This window comes from Barbus barbus, assembly GCF_936440315.1.
Source record: "Barbus barbus genome assembly, chromosome: 45".
In the NCBI taxonomy this organism is placed as follows: Eukaryota; Metazoa; Chordata; class Actinopteri; order Cypriniformes; family Cyprinidae; genus Barbus; species Barbus barbus.
The window spans coordinates 15,723,062-15,745,998 of NC_136723.1; the positions used below are offsets into that span (position 1 = coordinate 15,723,062).

Here is a 22,937-nt window from a genome sequence, read left to right on the forward strand (position 1 = left end):
TCTATAGCTCACGGGGTATGGAGACGTACTTGAGAGGTGAGGAGCTCTGGTTCTAATCCCGTGCAACAACGGTTCGACAAAACAGTTCAAATCTGCATATAAGGACGTTCAAATAGCATGGTTGCATCAACAAATGTGTTTTTATATCAGTTTTGCATTTGTCAACACTATCGGGTAGGTTTAGGGTTGGGTTTTGAGTAGGGCATATTTCCAACACGATAGAGCATACATTTTTAGCGACGGTCCCCGAATATTTGAATTCTGAACCGCCGCAATACATACCTGAAGCAACGTAATGAAAACACAGCAATACATACCTATATCAACGTAATAAAAACGTGCCAGGGTTTACGTATTGAACTGTGTTTTAGCACCACTCAGTGGACATTTCTCTTTGAAACTGCGGCGAAATGTGTAGTAAGGTATCACGCTACACATCTGTGACTGAGGCAAGAATTATCTTATTCCTTTATCACTATTACACAAGCCTACAGTTTAAATAAACAATGAACAATATATACTCCACCAATTTTTTTCACCAATCCAGGTTGTAAAACAATAAATGTGGACGCGTGGACCATGCCCAGGAAGAGGTGATGCCTCTGGTGGAATGGGCTCTGACTCCAATGGGGCACTGCAAGCCCAAGGAGGAGTATGCTAGGGTGATAGCATCCACTAACCACCTGGAAATCCTTTGCTTCGTAACAGAGCGAACTTTAGCGCGGTTACCGAAGCTAACAAAAAGCTGTTCCGGCCTCCTGTATGAGGTGGAACGCTCAAAGTATACCCTGAGGGCCCTGACGGGGCAGAGCAGGGACAATCCCTGGTCATCCGTCGAGGGGGCCAGCGCATAAAGTGCTATGACCTGGGAGCACCTTAGCTACATAACCCAGCCTTGGTTTTAGGATAACCTTGGAGTCGTTAGGCCCGAATTCTAGGCAAGCAGGGCCTGTGGGTCTCCTACTCACTTAACTGACGCCAGTGCTAACAGCAGGGCGGTTTTAAACGAGAGCGATCTCAGGCTCGCAGTGGTTCAAATGGGTGGCCTCTCAAGGCCCTTACCATGGTTGGTAAGTCCCAAGGTGGAACTGTACGAGGGCACGGGGGGTTCATTCTCCTGGTGCCTCGTATAAACTGGACCACCGCACTATTTCTGCCCACCGATCGGCCAGCAATAGGGGCGTGAAAAGCCGCTACGCTTGAAGCGTAAACCTTGATGGTAGATGGGGAACGCTGTTTATCCAGCATCTCCTGCAGAAACGAAAGAACCACTGATACCTCAGAGGTGACCGGATCTAAGTGGCGGTCTTGACACCAAGCTGAGAAAATGGACCATTTCAGAGCATAGAGGCGTCTGGTATCACGGGGCTCTAGCTTCTGCCATAGTGTTTAAGACACGCTCTGGGAGGTCAATAGGCTCCCGTTGAGCGGCCACACATGCAGGGCCCATAACTCGGGCCGTGGATGCCACAGCGTGCCGTTCACTTGAGAGAGGAGGTCCCGTCTCAAGGCCTCAATAACTCAGATACCCCCGGCTGGTTCCTCCAGAGGGGGAATATTAGAAGAAGCCTGTGCCATCGTTCCCTGACTCGTCTGAGTACCTGTGGTAGCAGAGCGATTGGAGGGAACGCATAGAGTGGAAGACTGGGTCATTCGTGGGCCAGGGCGTCCGTGCTCTTCGTGAAATAGATTGGGCAATGAGAGTTGTCTTCGGAGGCGAAGAGGTCTACTCGAGCTCTGCCAAAGACTTCACAAATTTTCTGAACCGTGAGCAGATGGAGCGTCCATTCCTCTGAGGAGACGTTCCTTGACAACATGTCCGCTCCTTGGTTCATTTTGCCTGGCCAGTGAGTGCAGATTGGTCTGAGCCCAAACAAGAAGGTCTTTCGCCAGCGTGCAGAGGTGCTTTGAGACGAGGCTGCCCTGGTGATTTATGTATGACACCACGGACCTGCTGTCTGAGCGTACTAGCACATGGTGTCTCCTTATGTCCGGCAGGAAGAATTGACAGGTACAGCACACTGCTAGCATCTCTAGGCAGTTGATGTGCAGACCCGACTCCTCTTCGGACCAAAGACCGAAGGTTGGCTTGCCCTCGCACAGTGCTCCCCAACCCTTGTTGGAAGCATCTGTCATGACAACCTTCCTTCTGTGCGCCGTGTCTAAGATCACACCTCGCTTCAGCCAGAGGGGTTCCCTCCAACGGTTCAGGGCTGATACACAGGCCCGAGTCACCGTTATGCGATGGCGAACGTGACAACAAGCCGCAGATAGAACCCTCTGCTTCAACCAGAACTGGATGGGCCGCATGTGAAGCAGGCCCAACCGTAGTACTGGCGAAGCTGCTGCCATAAGGCCCAGCATTTTCTGGAAAGCCTTGAGCGGGTGGACGGTCCCTTCCTTGAAGGAGGCCGCGCGGCACTGAACAGGTATGGCTCGTTCCGCTGAGACAGTTGCTGTCATCTGCACTGAGTCGATAACTGTCTCCAGGAACGACACTCGTTGGCTGGGTGACAGTATGCTCTTGACAAAGTTGACCCTGAGCCCCAGGAAATCTAAGTGGCTGAGAAGGAGGGTCTTGTGCGATGTTGAAACTGACTCTGACTGGGCCAGAATGAGCCAGTTGTTGAGGTAGTTGAGGATGCGGACTCCCATCTGTCGCAGAGGGGAGAGAGCCACATCCATGCATCGCGTAAAAGTGCAGGCAGCCAGGGACAGCCCAGACGGGAGGACCTTGTATTGATATACCACCCCTTCGACTGCGAATCTCAAGAATCGTCTGTGATGGGGGGGCTACCTAGATGTGAAAGTATGCTCCCTTCGAACTGTTTTTTTTTTAAATACAAATCTTGTGTAATCCCAGGCTATCTGTAATCAGAAGCACATTTAAAACTGAAAGATAATTTCATTTCATTCACATGTGTTTCATAAACACATAACCCTTTCTGGATTACAATCCGTCATCAAAATGATACATTTAATTAATATAGCTACTGTTAGAAAAGGCTATAAATGATCCTCACATGCAATAGCCTAGTAGCCTGGGACAACTTCTTTATGTTTACAGACGTGACGTAATGACGCAGTGCCATGCTGGAATTTCATGCAAAAACCTACCCGTACCACTCAGATTAGAAAACATTATTATAAGATAACCGTTGTGAATCGGGCTAAAGTAAGGTGAAAGTTTAGAACACTCACTGGTTATGTACTTGCTCAAATATTGATTTTGGATAATTTTTAACCAAAAAAAGTTATGGACTGCAGCTGTAACTAAAGTAATTTTTAAGTTGAAGTACTAAAATTACTAAAACTGAAATGAAAAAAAGCAATTAAAGCTAAAACAAGCAACATCTAATAAAAATTACACAATCATGTTATAAAATTACTAAAACGAGAATCAAAATGAAAACTGAAAAATATACAAAATACAAAAATTGAAAATACAAAAATGATCCAAAGTATTCAGACATAATACAGTATAAGAGTATATAGATAATACGTGTATGCTAGTCTTTCTGCAACCAAATTGTCTGTAAACTAGCAATATCAGATTAGTGATTAGCCAAATGTCTTTGGTACAGATTAAACTGGAAGTGCTATCTTGGGAAAACAAATATTTCCAGCTCTGAGTCTTCAAAGAGTCTTTCCCTGACTGATAATGTGGCCAACTATTGATTTATCTGTCACTCGTCGCTCAGTCAAACAAAGAAGGCCACACATCTTGCATGCAGAAAATAGCTAGCCTACAGCTAAACCTCCATGAAAACCAGATGAGACCAGAATTCCCTCTTTGAGATGAACTGGTCCGATTTCCATTTCCATCTCGCCTCTTTTTATAAAACTCCAAGACCGTGTGTAGTCATGCATTATAGACAAGAGCAGTGAATTTATGGTCACTTCATTCATAATGAATCAGATGGACAAGCCAGTCTGGTTCTCATTTGCTAATACAACATTACTAGTTTGCATTAGGTAGTGTTTTATGTGGAAATACCCATTTTTCACCTCCATTAATTGAGATTTGTCTGTAAAATGAAGAGTCATGTACTCTGCAGTGCATTTGTCGACAAGCTCTGGTTCTTACAGATGTATGAAGAGCCCAGACTGACTACTCAGCGCAATGCAGCAGTGTGCTTTCTGCCGTTACTCGACATTACCTTCACATGAATGAGCTGGCAAACTTTGAAGTGTGGACATGAAGTGTAATTTTGTGCGGTTTGTTTTATGGCCAAGTATTAGAGATAGTGGCTAGTCCTCCAACTCCTTATGGGCACTTTTATAACACCCCCTGCAGATACTTCCTCTGCTGCCCCGCCCCCTACCTGGTGCGAAGCCATAACTGTAAGTTGAATTATGGGCTGGGACACTCGGTTCAAGTGGAAGTGTGCACAACATGCAGATGCAGGGTTTTATATGTTCCCTTAACATCTGTCACTCCCTGGCATAGTAACAGCAAGGGTGCGCGGCCTGGCCCCTCTCTGCCCATAACTCATGGAGAACAGAGACCAAAGAGGGATTGAGTTATTCAGATCGATGGAGGTTGGAGAACCGGATCCAGCCCGGTTCTCACCCCTTGTGAAAAATAAGTAGTTTAGCATAATTTGCAAAAGAATACTTATTAAGGAGATTGTATACTTTAGAAGAGAATAAATAATGTTTTTTGGAGATGTTATTTGTAATTAAATGAAAATGTATTCGTTTAAATTTATATTTATATAATATACAGCATTTTATAATTATATGTACTTTTAGGTTTTAAAGTACAGTAGGGACCAGATTTACTAGCAGCTTGAGCCAGTGCAAACCCTCATTTGGCATAAAAAACAAAAACAAAAAAGTACTGTCAGGATTTACTAAAGACATGCAATGGGTTTTTGCGACTCACCTTATTGAATGAACATTTGTAGGAGTTTCCCTTTCGATCTGTAAATTTATGGAAGGAGGATATTTAAATGAATCACGCATGCAATTTACTAAGATTTGTGCTCATCAATTCACTGGCATTTGCGGCATTATTTAACACTCCAAAAAGGCATGTCTTAAAGCAGGCAGTAATTTGCGCTGCTCTTGGTAGATTGCTCTGGTTATTATGGAAATGAGATGTTGCGTCTGTGATCTTTAATGTGCACCTTGTCAGAAAATCACCCGCAGAATTTCCCCTCCCATCTACGCTTTTATGGAATTGCGCTATAACGCTAATTTGCCCTGTTTAGTAAATCTGGCCCTAGAAGTGTACATTCAGTACTTTTTCACAAGGATGGAAGGACAATTATATTTTAATACCTTTGTGATATGTTGATAAACACATGGTTTTGTGCTCCTTTTAGATAGAGAAAAGATGCTGTGATCTCCAGCCTGGTGAAGTACCTTGTTCCGGAGGCGTCCACCTATATTCACTATAAAGAAAAGGTATGTGGCGAATTTCAGCCAATATATGCACAGTCACATAAAGTATAGTCATTGTCTTGTGAAACCCTTCGCTTAAGCTTTATTTAGTAGCATCTAGGAGCACCTGGAGTGTACGGGAAGACAGTGCCAAGAGAAAATGAAAAATTATGCAGAAAACATATTTATGGTGTCTTACACACAGCAGAAAAAATGTGGAAACTAGACTGAAGAAGACACTAGATTTGTTTTTTTTTTAGGTCATTTTGGGGACACCACTGATTCTGTGGAGGTTTCCCTCTGCAGTTGTTTGACTAACTTATGTTAATCTTTGATTGTGGAGAAATTGTGGTTACTTTTATTTTTACTTCTTCATTCTTGTCAAGAAAAATATACTGTTTTAATAAGTAGTAATTAATTATTAGCTTAGCTGCACCCACTTTGGTAATTGCTGCTAACTCATATATTTCAGATTGCAGAACAACACATAGAAATTAACTGGAAATATATGTTTATTACCAGTGTTGGGAAGGTTACTTTAGAAATGTAATAGGTTACAGATTACAAGTTACCCTACTTAAAATGTAATAAGTAGTGTAACTTTTCAATTACTTTATTAATGTAACTGATTACTTTTTGATTACTTTTCTAAATTTCTAATGTTTTCAACTGTTAATCATTTTCAAACATGTAAACCAGGCAGGGTAGACCTTACAGTAGTACTCAACACTGATTACTGTCACACTTTCGAAATCCTTCATCACTTGAATTAAGATTATATTTCAATTTTAAAGTAGACATTGGATGCAAAATTCACTTTTACATGGTGTTTGCATATAAATGTATCTTAGCAGTGTGCGGACACAACCACCCTACAATGATAAAAATCCATCCATTTTTTAATCCCCCAAAATCTTAAACAGTCTCAATTATCAAGCAGTTTTGATTTTCCGAGCAGTATGATGTCATATTGCTCAGGCCCCACCCTCAACTGCTGAAGTGCTGTCCAATATTAGCATATTTTCACCCTCAGCCAATTGTAGGAAGTCCATAATTGTCTCCACGTTCCAGCATCTGTAGCGACAATGTCTTGTAAGCAATGCAGGTGTTTTGTAGTTGTGTGATGTAGAAGAACATAAGAATCTTCATTTTCTCCCGATATCAGAGCCACTGAGGATGCTGTGCATTAGTTTTGTTTTTAATGATAATGTGCCACCGGATACACCTAAATTTGTTTATGTCTGCGCAAATAATTTTACTCCAAACTGCTCTCTGAACGAGGGACAATTCAAGGCAGGTTTTGTTAAAAAGTTAAAACTCAAGGATAGATCAGTACCCATTGATCGTGATCCAGCTGCACCTCCAGAAGAAGTAAAGGTCATTGCACACTGAGTCCAAAATTTTTGTATGCGTTTTTTCGTATTCGTAATCCTAAACATTTGTCATGCGCAGAAACACACTGAGTCCAATGCGTATTAATTAATCCGTTGCGAAACTAGCCTACTAAATGGAGTCTGAGGATGATTTTGCTGTCCTCTCGCTTCTTAAAAAGAGAAAAATAAAGAAAATATTGGGTCCATCCAATCCTAAAATATAGAAAGGACGGGGAGTTTTAAGGAGCAGCGGGATCATCACAGGCAATTCAAAGTTTACTTCAGGATGTCAGTGGCTCAGTTTGATGCTTTTCTAGCGATACTAGAGCCGCATATTAAAAATAAGACCACTAATTTCTGTGAACTCTGTGTGCAAAGATCTATATACATTGCTTTGTGCTGCGAGATGAAGTGGATGAATTTGACGATCCCATTCTGGATTTTGGCGTTCGCTTACGGTGGCTCTGAACTGTCAAAACATCTCTCAAAATGCTTGCTACGGATGCGAAAAACAGAATAAATCAAACCCGATCTGAATGTTTTTATGACGGCTGAAAATTTCGGAGGTAGTGTGTAAACATGATTGACATAACGTGAGATCGTATTTATTTTTCAACACGCAAACATTTCAGACAAAAATTTTGGACTCAGTGTGCAATGACCTCAAGTCTGACACTTTATATTTTTTATTATTATTTGCAAATCGCCTTTGCTCTTCCATGGAAGAGAGGGGCGGACGAGCAGAGCTCATTAGCATTTAAAGGAACATGCCCCAAAATGAGTCGCTGTGAACAGAGCAAAGTAAAAAGGGAGTTGTTTTACACGACCACTGAGGAATTTTAACCAACGTATGTTGCAGACCATTCATGAAGACCCTAAAGAATCATACCAACTTGTGGAAGATCAATGTCCCCTTTGAAGCACAGCCACCACAAAATCAGACTTACTTTGAGATCATTAAATACATATTTAAAATCATAACAAGAAATATTTTATTAGCTATGATATTGTTTTTTGAACCAAATCTTTGCATAGCTATGACAGGAAACACTGGAATCTAACAATGCCTTGGAAAAAAAAACAGTTAATATTCAAAAAATGAAGCATAGCAATAGCTGTACAGAAACTTTTCCGAAATGTAAAAAAAGTGTAGCATTACATCACTTGCTCACCAATGGATCCTATGCTAAGTTCAGATTGGCCAGTAACGTTTTTAAGGCGGGGCTTAGTAAAGGGTCAGTTTTAACAGGTTAATTTGAATAAGGCAAGACAAGTTTATTTATATAGCACATTTCATACACAGTGGTAATTCAAAGTTCTTTACATAAAAGGAAGTAAAATAGTCATTAAAAAAAAAAAAATAATAATCACAAAAATAAAAACAAGGAATTTAAAAACAAACATTCTCAAGCTTTGTTCAAACTCTTCCACACTAAGTGAAAAAACCTTCCAAAACACCTAACTATTCCACTACTTCACTTACTTTGACCATCATAAACCAAACAAATAGAGCTCAGAGGTCCTACTTTCAACTGATTAGCCAACACACTTGTCTTTCTTTGCCCACATTCTCTTTACCATCACAGCACTTACTTTAGTCTTCAAGTATGATTTCCTTTCAAATTAACTCAGCTGTACCAATAATTAATACATTACAGTATGTGGCCCGATATATAGAGGTACACCCAGCATCCCCACGACCCTGTATTGGGTGAGCGGTTTGGAAAATGGAAGGATGAAAGAGTGGCAGTGAAAACATTTTTTAGTCTTGAATGGATCCAAATGTCAAAGCTCTCAGTTTGCAGTTCCTGTTCTCACTGAATGAGTCAGCATGTGAAAATAACACACATTATCTAGGATCAGGCATGAAACCTATTAAGACCTGCTAGAGTTCATCACCTGAAGTCAAATCGCCTGTATGACTCTGACAAGCCTCCGTGTGACACTCACCACAGGCGTCAACTGAAAATGAAAATCCCTGCAGCCACCTCTATTGCTCGTTGACCAAAGCTGAGAGCCAGTCCTACACTGTGCCTAAAACGCACCATTTCACAAACGAAATGGGAATTTATTTCCCCTGAGAGGTAAAAAGGTGCCATAAAACATAATGGAGGCATAATTGAGATTGACAAACGGGCACATTGGTTTGACAGCCATCAGCTGCAACAGTATGTTAACATTTTACCACCTTGGTGTGAAAGGGGTGTCAGGCCACTTCAGCACTGTAAGTGAAAAGGGAGAACAGCCTTAAGCATTTCTGTGGCCTGTGGATAGAGAGAGCAGGAGAGGATGATGGGACTACTGATGGCAAGGCCATTTTCCAATGAGCTGCAACTGAGAAAGGAAATACGCTACCTTTTCAACTAGATAATTACCCAGAGTGCCCTGAGAAGTCTCACGCACTGGGCTTATGGGTGCATTGTTGAAAGCAAAGGCTCATCAACTCAAAAATATCCAGATGATATTTAATGCATATAGTGTAAAAGAGATAAAGCACATTTGTTCTCCCATAACAGGCTTTAAATAACTTAATAATAAAAAATGAAGGTCCATTTCCTCCACATAAGAAAAAACAAAAACAAAACTTATGCTTTGGTAAATCATAACTATTACATGAGCTGCAACTGAGAAAGGAAATACGCTACCTTTTCAACTAGATAATTACCCAGAGTGCCCTGAGAAGTCTCACGCACTGGGCTTATGGGTGCATTGTTGAAAGCAAAGGCTCATCAACTCAAAAATATCCAGATGATATTTAATGCATATAGTGTAAAAGAGATAAAGCACATTTGTTCTCCCATAACAGGCTTTAAATAACTTAATAATAAAAAATGAAGGTCCATTTCCTCCACATAAGAAAAAACAAAAACAAAACTTATGCTTTGGTAAATCATAACTATTACATAAATTATTAAACACTAAGTCATAATTTTTAGGTAAAAAGTCTAAATTAAAAATTTAAACAAATTTATGAAATTAAAACAATTAGAAGTCATAAGTTCTACTTTTTGTCTAAATTATTTTTTTGTAATACATAATTATTATATCATAATTATGATTTGTTGGAATTATGACTTTTTTCCCTTAAAATTAAATTCAAAATGAAAACAAACTGAATTAACCTGAATTTATGCATCAAAAATTCTACTTTTGGTAATAATTATTTTTAGCAATACATAATTATTATATCATAAATAGTCATAAATGCAACAAATCAGAACCATCTCAAAATGTTTTCTCAAAATTATGGCTTTGGTAAATCATACCTATGACAGTTAAATTGTTTTAATTAAATCATAATTATTACATAAAGTTGAAATTTGAGATTAAAAAAAAGCTGACATAACACATAATTATGACAAAACACATTTTTATGTCATAATTATGACTTTTTATAATTTCAAGGTTGGAAAAAAAAAACACTGGACCTGTGGCCAGTTCATCTCATAATTATTACTCATCTCATAATTTCTACTTTTTATCTCATACTTATGACTTGTTAATTATAACTTAGTAAGTCAGTTTCAGCTCTTTTTTTTTCTCAGAATCATGACTCATAATTTTGATGTTTTATCGCATAATTTTGACTTTTTATGTAAATTATGACCATTTCAAATGATGTCTTAACTATTTTTTTTTCTTATGTAGTGGAAATGGGCTTACAAATAATTGGTATTAAGGCATTTTATTTCAAACCCTTTTTTTTTTACATCCATTTTTGCCCATGCACTTTTTAACATTTAGTAAATTACATTAGTAAATGACTCCCACTTCGTGCATTCAGGTAAGTTTATTTACATTGGTTTACCATTACTGTGTCTGCTATTGTTCAAAATGTTTTATTAATTTTGACAGTCTACTGTGTATATATATAATTAGAAAGGTCTAAGGGTTCAGCTTTGATATCTGATCACTGTTTTACAATAGAAATGTTCTAGAAAATGTAATATAATAATTGTGTCAGGGGTACAAGTCACAACATTGAAAATAAAAATGAATCTTACCTGTTATCATGAAATGGCGATCCACAGATACTGCAAGTCCAGTCTGTCACTTGGGTAAAGGGTCTGTGCTTAGCATCCGGTGCATAATGTCCAACTGTAGTTTTAATACACGAAAAATTATAAATCAGAGAAATACTGATATATTCTCCATTCTTATTTTACATTTTGTCCAAGACAATTATCCTGTATCATAATTCTACAACAAATTATCCACTGCATTTCTGTGTTAAAACTATATGCAGTCGTATCTGTTAAATGAGCATTTGAGGCAGTGTGTTACCTTTTGACATTCAGTTAATTAATTGGACCATGTTAAAGGGTCCATCGCCAACTACATGTTTTTTTTATTTTATTATTTTTTTTGCTTTTCGAATTCATGTTGGTTATATATTGTATGTTTGAGGTTTTAAATGTATCATGTGAAGGGATTATTATATGTAATTCTTTTTGTGTTGTTCTTGCCAGTGGTCTCAGACTTGACACCTAGTGGTGTGGAGGTAGCATCTGTTTTTAGTATTCAGCTGATAGCTAACAATGGTAAACTATAATGGTGTTATTAATATTTTCATAGAAAGGTGATGCATACTACCAAGAGAGCTGCTTGAGAAGACAGCCTTCTTTTAATATAATCATCTAAGTCCAAAAATACATTACTAACATGTAAATCATTCTAAGAGGCTTAGATAGTTTAAGGGTTTTGCTTCAAGTACCTTTATAAAAATCTACAGGCGCAATTAAGTACATTCAACATTAACCAAGATGCCTACTTAAGACTATCAGGGTATTTCATGAAGAAAACCTACAGGGCTCTAATAATGAATAATTCTTCATTAAATTCAATTATAAATCATTTCTAGACCTTTTTATTTAGTTTGAACATGAACTGAAGGGAACATTTAGTCTAATCCACACAGAATTCATTGAGGTGACCTTATTAAAAGAGAGAAATAGGAGGTCGCAGGGAGTTTATGATGATGTGAAGCTGCAGTAATATAAAAATACCCTGCTCATTGTGAAGAGAAACAAGAAGACTGTCTGCCAAATGTTGTCTGCCAGACATCGAAAAGTTTTGTCAGTGTCAATGCAAATAGCACCTGCATATTAAATCCGTCTCTCTTGGGAAATAAAGGACGAGCTACATAACAACAACAGAGTCTTAATGTTTCCCAGATCATTTATTAACCCAAAATTAGAGTTTGCATTGGCACTGACTGCTACAAAATGTTAATTGTGTTGTGTTTTAAGGACTGGGCAAAAGAGGAGTGGAGTGGAGGCTGTCCTGTGAATGTAATGACCCCTGGGATGCTAACGTATTACCACCCGAGTCTTCGAAAGCCTTTCGGCAGGTAAACCAATCCACTACGCTGGCCAAATCCCTTCATGTTCAACAAAGCCTATTTCAAAGCTCCAGTGCCTCATTTCCTTCACATTCTCTGTCCTTCAAAGGAATAGTTCACACAAAAATGAAAATTATGTCATTATGTACTTACCATCATGTCATTCCAAACCCACTGGTATTTTTCTACAGAACACAAAAGGAGTTTTGCTCTTTCCCATACAATGGCAGTTCATAGAGTGACCATAACTGTCAAGCTTCAAGAAAACACAACGGAAGTAGTCCATTCGACTCCAAGCCTGTATTAAAGCTATTGAACGCCTTCTGAAGACTTCGAATACAGAGCACGAGTTATATAGATTACCTTTATGGTCTTGGAGTGAAAAAACTAGTATGAAAAGAATCCAGTTCTCTTTGGGAAATCAAAGGAGCTCAGATGTCATTTTAGTTTTTGATTTTTTTACTTTTTAGTTTTGATTGTGATTAGGTATTAGTCCACTTTCCATTTTTGTGCAACCAAGACCACTACATAATTATATTATATTACATTACACTAAAGGTGCTTCACGATGCCATAGAAGAACCTTTTTGTCTAAATGGTGCTATAAAGAACCTTTAATATCTGAAGAACCTGTCTGTTTCAAAAAAGTTTTTTTGTGGTGAAAGAAGGTTCTTCAGATTATAAAATGGTAAGAAAGAGATGGTTCTTTAAAGAACCTTTGACTGAATGGTTCTTTGTGGAACCAAAAATGGGTCTTCTGTGGCATCGCTTGAAGAACCTTTTAAAGCACCTTTATTTTTAAGAGTTTATATTATATTATATTATATTATATTATATTATCACTGTTATTAGTAATAATAGTAGTCCAGGTACAAAAAAAAATTATAGCATATTTAATAATAATAATAAGAGTAATAAAAATAATAATTAGTATTTATTAACCACTGTTATTAATAATGACAGTAGTCAAGGCACTAAAAAACGGTGATACTACTAGAATATATAACACTACTACTACTAATTATTATTATAATAATAATAATATTATTAATAATAGTAGTCCAGGCACCAAAATAATTTGTAATATATAACACATAAATGGTGACAATAATAATAATTACGTTTATAATTCAATGTTATTAATAGTAACACTTGTCTACGAAACAAATTGTATTACTATTAGAATGTATAATAAAAATAATAATAATAGCAGTTATTATTAATTTTTTTCTTTACTTTTTGTCCTCTTTCGAGTATGACAGACATATGATCTGACATTGTATGGGTAAGAGGAGTGTTACAATTCTGAATTTTGTTTTTTAAATAAATAAATAATAATATAACAGCATACATGTTTGGAATGACATGAACAAGAGTAATGTTAAATTTTGGGTAAACAACTGACTGCAGCAGACATTACCTGTAGATAAAGATAAAAGTGAGAGTGGTACATAAATGCCCATTTTACCTTGAAATGCAAATGCTCCCCAAATGCATGACTAGATGTCGAAAGGACAGGACTCTCGGGGGAAAACGTCTCAAAAGCTATTTGAAATGGCCCGGTTAAGCGATTGACAGGGCTGAACTAATGCTCGCCCAAGGAGAACGTACAGAAAGAGCGTGCAAGAGAAAAAGCAAGAGCGTTCGGTGGCTGGAGTGGAGGGGAAATTTCCATAATAGAATTAAATCAATAGGGAGAGGAATGAGTTCATCATATAAAGGTGGCTGAGGCATGTACAGACTTCCCATTCTGTCTGGTACCTGTGCGGGCGATGAGCCGTTTCCTGAAGGAGGGCTGTAATCTGTCCTTGACCTACTTGGAAACAGATGAGATCTTGAAACTAATGATCTCTTGAATGCTACAAGACACTTTCATGCATTAAATCTCCATCCATTCTTCCTAACTGTAGCTTCTGAAAATTTAAATGATTTCTATTAGGTGTGAATAATTAAAAGGACTAAAGCATGAATTAATAACTGGTCCACTAGCACAAAGTTCTGAAGCATCCCAGTCAAGACGTCTCGAGAGAGTTCTGTAGTAGATTGTACTTCATGAAAAGGTTCTGTAAAATTATAATACTTTAAAAGTAGGGCTGTCAATTTAACATGTTAATTCAGTGTTTAATTCTAAATAAAAAAAGAGTTCTGCTCTATGAACAAATTTTATGAAGAAATACATCTTTCTCAGCTGGTAAAAAAATGTATCTGTCTTCTGTTAAATTTTAATTTTAGTTAGTACTTTATTTCAAATAACAAATGCTTTTTATGATTTCAGTTTTAGTTAACTATAATAACCCTGAAGGGAGCAATGTTTTGACAAGGTGTGGTACTTGGATGTTCTGATTTTGTTTTAAGGTGATGTTTGGCCTGAAAAGTTTAAAAACTGCAGGACTAGACTCTATTATGCTGGCTTCTTTTGATGCAGTACTTCCAAAGTTAGAAGAGCATATCTCGCCTGCCATAGATGGTGGAATAGAAAACAAACTGCTTTTATGTCTTAGTGATTCACACAGACAAAGAGCATAGGTGAAAAGCACTGTGGGTATATATCCCTCAGGGTTTCGTGAACAACTAAGTCCATGCATCCATAATGCATGAAGACTAAACTGCGTGGTGGATGGGAAACAGCCTTGCATGGGAAATATGTTGTTGAATGCAGCGATAAGCATTTTTTAGAACCCAATTAAAAGTTATTTCTGTTAAATTCACAGCAGACATAAATGTGTGCATTGTTTTCTGATCTGATTTATATGTGCATAAATTAACCACGCTATTGAATTAATATGACTAGCTATTTACTTTTTTTCCCCTATTTTTATTAGGTGCTTTGAATAAAATGTCTGCTAAATGCATAAATGTGCAGTTTTAAATTTTACTACAGTTTACCACAGTATAAATTTTGATATTAATTTTACTACTCTTTTATATTTTAATTATTACTTTGAATGTTGTTAATATTAAGTAATCGTTTTTAATTAATTGTAAAATTATATGAATTTATATTATTTATAAGATTTAATTACTGTTCCAAAGTTTGGGGTCAGTTACATTTTTTTATGTTTTTGAAGCGCATACTCTTTCATGCTCACCAAGGCTGCATTTATTTGATCAAAAATACAGGAAATACTGTAATATTGTATAATATTTTTACAATTTAAAATAACTCTTTTCTATTTGAATATATTTGTAATTTATTCCAGTTATGCACAGCTGATTTTTTCATCATTACTCCAGTCGTTAGTGTCACATCACATCCTCCAGAAATTTTAATAATCTGATGTTGTTTAATGCTGCTTAATTTTAAATAAATGAAGAATTTCAGAACATAATTTATTTGAAATGAAAATCTTTTGTAAAATTATAAATGTCCTTGTTGTCATTTTTCATCAGTTTAATGCTTTATTGCTGAATAAAAGTATATATTGTTTATTTATTTTGTAGTAGATATGATAGTTTAGTCTAAGGTCTTTTGAGTGTTCAATGACATACTTACCTAAAGAGTCATGACTGCTATTAGCACAAACTAATATAGCCATTATATATAGCCATTATTCAAATATAGCCATTATTCATTTTGACAATTATCAACCATGAAGTCACCTTGACATTTTCCACATCCCGGGTCTTGATACTTAGTCATAGTAGTTTTTATAGGAAGTTGTAATACTTGATTAAGCACTTTAAACATGATTCATTCTTGTCTCTTAATTGTCTGTCTCTTGTCAGGACTCATTGGGCAGGCACAGAGACGGCTACGCAATAGTGTGGATACATTAATGGGGCAATTCAGGCCGGTCAGCGGGCGGCTATGGAGGTCCTGGCTCAGATGTGTCCTTCTTCTCTGTCTCGGGAGGAACTGGACGCAGTGCGAGCTTCCCTCAAACACAGTGACTCAAGTGTAAGATATCAGAGACCGAATCAGACGAATTTAAGATGCATCAGAACATTGAAACCTGAGGAGCTGGAATGCAGAGAGGCCTCAAAGCTGTAACAGGACAATGCCATAAATCGGATTCCTGACTCCTAACCAGCAAGCCTCTTTCACAAAACAGCTTCCAACATTGAGACAAAAGAACACTTATTGATAATTCCAATTCAAGAAGGAGACTGTCAAATTTGTTGCAAGTAATCAAGACTGATGTTCACATGTAAACCTGTGACAGAAAATCACGAGCTACAGACTCTCTTTGGCAGGTCTCCACACATAGAAGACAGACTAAACCAAAATTACTTTGTCTAAAAGAACATGCCTTCGTTCTCCATAGAACTACATAAAAGACTTTCATTTTCAATTTTTAATGAAATTAATCATTTCTATGCATAACTGCATATTATGTATGTAACACACATTTGAATATCCTTGTTTTAATCACTCATTGTGTATGTAGTGGTAATAGCTGAAGGATTAATATTAATGTTTGGTATGTATGAGTTTGAAAATTCATGCTTTAAATGTTTCTTCCAATCAATTCTTTGCCAAATGCATCATAGTCTTGTTATAGAAATCATGTTCAAAAAGTATACTTTGCAAGAGCCTGTAAAGTTCGGACCTCTGACTGAACAGATAACAACGATTTATTTGTGGGGTGGAGAAACAAAGCAATACCCCAAGCAAGGACAGTATCTAATTGGTCAAGACGTCCAGATGGGACGGTCTGAAAGCTGAGTTTAAAAACTCAGGACACCATCAAACTTCCTCTTACTTTCTCTTACTCTTCTTCGTAAAAATGCTCTCTTAGTCACTCTTACTCTCTTGGTCGCCCTTCTTCTCTTTTGCCACCGCGTGCTGCTCTTTGAGCGTGCTCTGGCCCACGTGCCAGCTGCTACCGCGATGGAAAGAAAACCAACCTAGTCTCGTTACATCCTTTTATTTTTATTCTTTTACTTTAGTTTCTTTTCTTTCCGTGGAGTTTCGTGTTCTAATGTAAGTTTGCTACAAAGTCCAGCTCCAGCTGCACTAGCTTCAAACTTCAACCAGACCAACTCCGCATCCTCAGCCAACGCCCAAGACCTCACATCAAAGACTACTGAACTCTCAACCAATCAGCAACTTCGGGGAACCCCCTTTCCTGCAACGACGACACAAAGGAAACCTCTTAACACAGGTAAAGCAAGCAAGTACAACTCCAGGTTCTAACTGAATCAGGTGCATTTAATATAAATTTTAGCCTCATTGAGAAACTCAAAGCGAGGGTTAAATAAGTGATTGATGGTTGTTCAGGTCTATGCAATTGAACATATTGCTGTAAACTTGGGATTTCACATTTCTATTCTCTTAAACTCATTCTTTCCTCACTTTCTCTCTTTCTGCAACGTGCGAATGTGTGAATGCTTGTGTTCATGTGTTAGATTAGTTGATGTCTTAGGTTTATATAAATAAAATCTTATTTATATTGAAAAGAGAAGTATCTTGTGTTTTCTGCTCACAAGTTAATGTCTTAATCTGCCGATCTAGTTATTGTGCTGTTTAATAGTGTTTTCACTATATTTTGGATTTTAATATCCAGTACAGAGTTTGTTATACGGCTCGTTCAGTGAATCGCCGTAACACTGATTCTGTTCAAATCGCTATAAAATCATAAATGATTCCCTTTGAGCTAAATTAAACTATTTCTTTAAATTACATATTAATATTACTTTTATTACGTTACACAATAAATGATTCAGAGTGCAAGTCGTCTAAGTGTTACTACCTCTTTGGCGTGGTAATGACAGCAGCTGCTCTGGTGACCACCTACCTGCTGGCCAAACCACAACTGGGATTTGAATGGATTTAAAGGGATTAATGGCAGCATTTTGTGCCTTGAAATACACAACTAAAATAACAGTAATTTACAGATTCATGTCAACTTGATCTATTTTACTTTACGTAACGTATTTACTTGCAATGCATTTCTGTATGAAACATTATTTTCAAAGGAAAAACAGAATAGGATTTGATTGGATAATGGAAAGTTGCATACCAGAATAGAGCCAGATGGTTGGTGGGAAGGTGTTGAGAAATAAGAGGGCTTGGAGATGTCAGCCAAAAAAGAAAGAAGCATTTCAGATGCACAGCAAGTTTGTGCTGAATGTTTACGCAGACATTTTTAAAAATTGTGCATGAAAAGGAAATGTGAATTATTAAAGTCTGTCAGTCGTTAAGTTTAAGTATCAGCATTCTAAAATCAAACATGATTACAGTATAATCACTCGTTGTATCTTGTACTTAATAATGAAGCTGACTTGAGAAATTTCCATATTTGATTTTCTAATTTGCTTTTAGTGCCTCATATAATTGCAACTATGTGTTATGTGAAGTGAGTATGAAACATCAAAGCACAGAAGTGCAAACATACAGTGAGCTACGTGAATTGTTTTGGTCAAGCACAAGTGCCACTCTTCCTTTCAACTCCATGAGAATCTCTATTGTTTTCAGGAAAATATAGCACGTTGGACACTCAAGTTTGTCAAGCCCTCTTTGAACATGTCAAATGAGTTTACTGCCACAACATTTTAGTTAATAATAATATATGGTCAGGGAAAATGTTAAAACTATAAGCCAAACTGCAACCAGACAGTTTCAAAAAATGTATAAGTCTTGAAACAAATATTCACGCTGTATACTTGCCTACAATGTACTTTATTACATTAGATGGTAGTGCATGTTCTTTACAGATAGCTTATTGTTAATTGTTAGTTTTGTTCATGTTCACCTGTGTTAGTTAACTTTGTTGCAAATTATAAGATGCAGCTAATATTACATTTATGCTGTCACATTTGTGACAGTATGTTTGAAAATGCACTACGTTAGCCAGTGATTACATTTATAATCCGTTAGTGATGTAAATTTTTGTGGAACAGTATTTGTAATTAATGCTAAATAATAGAGCACAAAGAATCCATATTAATTTATATCTAATAACTGCACAATAAAGCAATGTGTTTTTTAGTTTTATTTTTCTATTAAATTATTTTTGTCTCATCTTCATTATCTTAAAATTGTAAGTAATTGTAGGTAAATTTGTTGACTAAATGCTCAGAATAAATTCTAAAAAAAAAACAATAATTCAGAGCCATCAATATTGCATTTTACTTGTAATGTGAAGTTTTTATGATTGAAACAATACATTTATCAATGCCCTGAATTAGGTTTGATTCACAGTGCTTCAGGGGAGTGGGCAGAGCTTTTATTATGATTCTCTGATTGGGGGAGATTTTTGCAGATTCATGTGTAATGCAGTTTTTTTAATGACAATTATTAAAAAAACAAAAACAAAAAAAACAACAATTAACAACCTCGTAGCTCACAGTAGGTCTGTCTTTAATGATTTAGAAGTTATCTTTAAAAATCAATTCCCCTGTCGAGAAAATTAATTAAAGGGATTTTCACCGTTGTGCATTATAGAGCCAGATGGTTAAAAGAAGAGAAGTGTTTAAGATGCGCAGCAACTCAGTGCTAAGTAAAACTATTGACTTTGAGCACGGATCTTTTAAAATCAACTTAAACCGGAACATCAGTCATTATTATCTTAAAACGAAACTTGAATTTGTGAAATTTCCATATTGGATCTTCTAAACTGCTTTCTGTGCCCTGCCATATAATTACAATGTTCCGATGTGAAGGGAATATGAAACATCAAAGCACAGAACTGAAGCAAATACACCGTGAGCTATAAAAGTTATTGTCATGCACAGTAAGTGCTCTCTCTGTCAACCCCATGGGAATGTCAATTGGTTTCAGTGCTTTAGTAGAATAAAGCACACTAGACAAGCAACAAGTTTGTCAAGGCCTCTTTAAACGTGTGTAATTGCTCTTGTTGCACACAGACGGAAAAAGAAAGGAAAGCGAGGGGTTTAAATATAGACAAAGCCAGATCTGGAAGAAACTTTGAGCTGCGACTTTGAAATAAACTCATCCGTACAGCACAGCAGATCAAACACTCATGGACACACGTGTGGCCGCCCACACATGCACGGCAGACACGTCTCGAGGAGTGTGAGAGATGGATGAGCCATTCATACCGCACAAACGTCCCTGTGAAAGTGATTTAATCGCTAATGCTTGATTACACAGATGATAGAAAAAGCTCAAGCTCAGATGCTCTCCAAGGAGCGATTTAACTCCTCCAGCGGCCCCTATCCGAGCATTATTTGTCTTCGTTATCGCCGCCTCGCGGGGGATCAACTCTTCATTTTCCCTGCTTGCACGCCCACCCTATCAAGATCAATCCCTAGCCTGACCGGCATGTTTTTGTAAGCGTCCAATTTATGGGCTCCAGCACTTCCTCTGCTCGCTCTGGCCAGAAGCCACGGGAAAGATGAGTCTCTTGTGATTGTGAATCTGATTTTCCATTCCATTTGCTAGATTACCTCCACGTTCGGCCACAAGTCTTCATTTAGAGCCACTCTGCCGTGTGGATTGGCTATTATTTTGGACGTCCCACAAGCAGCTGCGTGCGTCTCAAAGGATCCACCGCCTAAATATTGCATAATCTAACAACTTGTCCCAGGCTTTGGCAGATCGCCTGCATCGGTTTGTGGTTTGAAGATGTCTGATTCAAAGCAATGCACCAAGTTCAAATAAGGTGTATCCTTGCCAAGACGGAAGGCGGCCCCTTAGGAGAATCGCAGGGTCATTTGGACTCTTCTTTTGGGATATGATGTGTTGCACCACACGGTGGTTTGTAATATTCATAATGACAGACTTATGAATGTCTGGGGGAGTTTGAACTCAAGTGTGCACACAAGAGCCATCACAGACACTTTCTGACATGCGAAAGAAAAATGAGTGAATCACCTACAGTGATGTATGATGTGTTTGTTGCATTTTAGATTTCATGCAATGCAATGAAAAATGTATTTAAAATATTTATATTCAACCTGTAAATTGATGTTCCATCAAAAAAACATTTGGTAGTTTAAATGTAAATATTTAAAATTAATATTGCATAAAGGCCTATTGTAACATTCCATACCATCCAATCTTTTTACAAAGTTCAAAGCACTCAGGACTCTTCAAATAACTTCATATTTCATTGTAATGCAAAAGACCCATAGAAAAGACAGCTCACAAAGCTGGTTTTCAAAAGAGAGCCTATATGCGTATTTCTTTCTTGACTAGCCTTGCAAACACTCTTCCACTGACAAGGAGCCGATGGCCGATCTGGAAACGCTCCATGCATTTTCACTGCAGAAAAAAGCAGCAGTGCCTAAAACCTGCTGGTCTTGCAGCAGGAATCCATAAAGCGGGGACACAAAGTTGTCAAAGAACCCAACTTAGCAAGACTGATCCAAAAGAACAGTAGACTGCTGGACAAAAATATATAGACTGTGTACAGTATAAACACCTGATGCAGTATGTTCAGTTGAAGGATGTTGGATTTCTAAACACTACTGTTTAAAAGTTTGGGGTCGGAAAGATTTAATGTTTTTGAAAGACATCTCTTATGCTCCACAAGATTGCATTTGATTAAAAACATAGTAAAATTAGTAATATGAAATATTATTACAGTTTACAACTATGAGTAAAGTTTGCGAACAAACGTTGAAGTTTGCTTGAAAAAGCCTTGACTGATTTGGGAGTACCAGTGCTAAAGTACATTTCGAGCCCTGATTAAGATATTTTTTATGAAATCTGAGAGATTTCTGACCCTCCATAGACAGCAAGGGAACTGCCACGGTCAAGGCACAGAAAGGTAGTATAGACAACAGTAAAATTGTCCATGTGACATCAGTGGTTCAACCGTAATTTTATGAAGCTACAAGAATACCTTCTTTGCACCAAGAAAATAAAAATAATTACTTTATTCAACGATTTCTTCTCTTCCGGGTCAGTCCGGCACCATTATCGAGAGTACCATGACGTATGCATGTGCATTCCGCTTCTCGTAAACAAGGCGTCGCGCATGAGTGTTCTACGTCAGCAGTACCACAAGCATGTGCCGTGGTACTCATGTAAATGGTGGTGGACTGTCCCGGAAGAGAAGAAATTGAATAATGTCATTATTTTTGTTTTCTTTGCGGACAAAAAGTATCGTCATAGCTTCATAAAATAACGATTGAACCACTGATGTCACATGGACTATTTTACCGATGTCTATACTACATTTCTGGGCCTTGAACGTGTCAGTTGCATTGCTGTCTATGCTGGGTCAGAAAGCGCTTAGATTTAATCAAAAATATCAAAATTTGTGTTCTGAAGAGGAACGAAGGTCTTACGGGTTTGGACCGACATGAGGGTGATTAATTAATGACAGAATTTTCATTTGTGGGTAAACTATCCATTTAAGGTTAAGGTCTACAAATGATCAAACATAGACTTAAATATTTTATATCATTATTCAACAGCAATGCACATTTGTGAGAGAATTTTCTTCTCAAACTCTGCTTCCACTTTACTCATGTATGTGTACTTTAGCATGCTATTCATACAATCATACTGCAATTTTTGTGGGAGGATTACATTGGATTTGAAACAAACAAAACTAAAAACTAAGCATGTATACAACATTTCACCATGTTTTCTTTTCCGTGTAAAAGACATGAATGTTGTAGCTTTAGTCTCCCCAGGTCAATTCAGAGTGTTTAACTTCGTAATTCAAAACTTCATCCTTCATCACATATGTTGTGACAGAAGGGAGGCACACAGACTTGAAAACCCTTGTATTAATGCATACAACATTGCATTTACAAATTATGTGATAAACACTGGTCATCAATACTTGAGATTCAGTTTCGTGTTCGGTATGCCAAACAGAGTGTCTGTCTCAGAGACTTAAAGAAGGAGTTCACACCTCAGAGGACATATGCAAGCACCTCTTCAGGGTTCGCAAATGCCTGGCTGAGAAGATCGG

General features: G+C 37.4%; 1 pseudogene across 1 annotated transcript in view; it reads left to right on the forward strand.

The window, feature by feature from the left end:
• LOC306863780 (amine oxidase [flavin-containing] A-like) overlaps window positions 1–20,341 on the forward strand; it is a 44,500-nt pseudogene extending 24,159 nt beyond the window's left edge. Inside the window, exons 8-11 of the transcript in view lie at window positions 5,335–5,412; window positions 12,011–12,111; window positions 15,829–16,000; window positions 20,159–20,341. The product of the transcript in view is annotated as an amine oxidase [flavin-containing] A-like (transcript). The remainder of the gene's footprint in view (window positions 1–5,334; window positions 5,413–12,010; window positions 12,112–15,828; window positions 16,001–20,158) is intronic.
• Window positions 20,342–22,937: the final 2,596 nt, after the last annotated feature.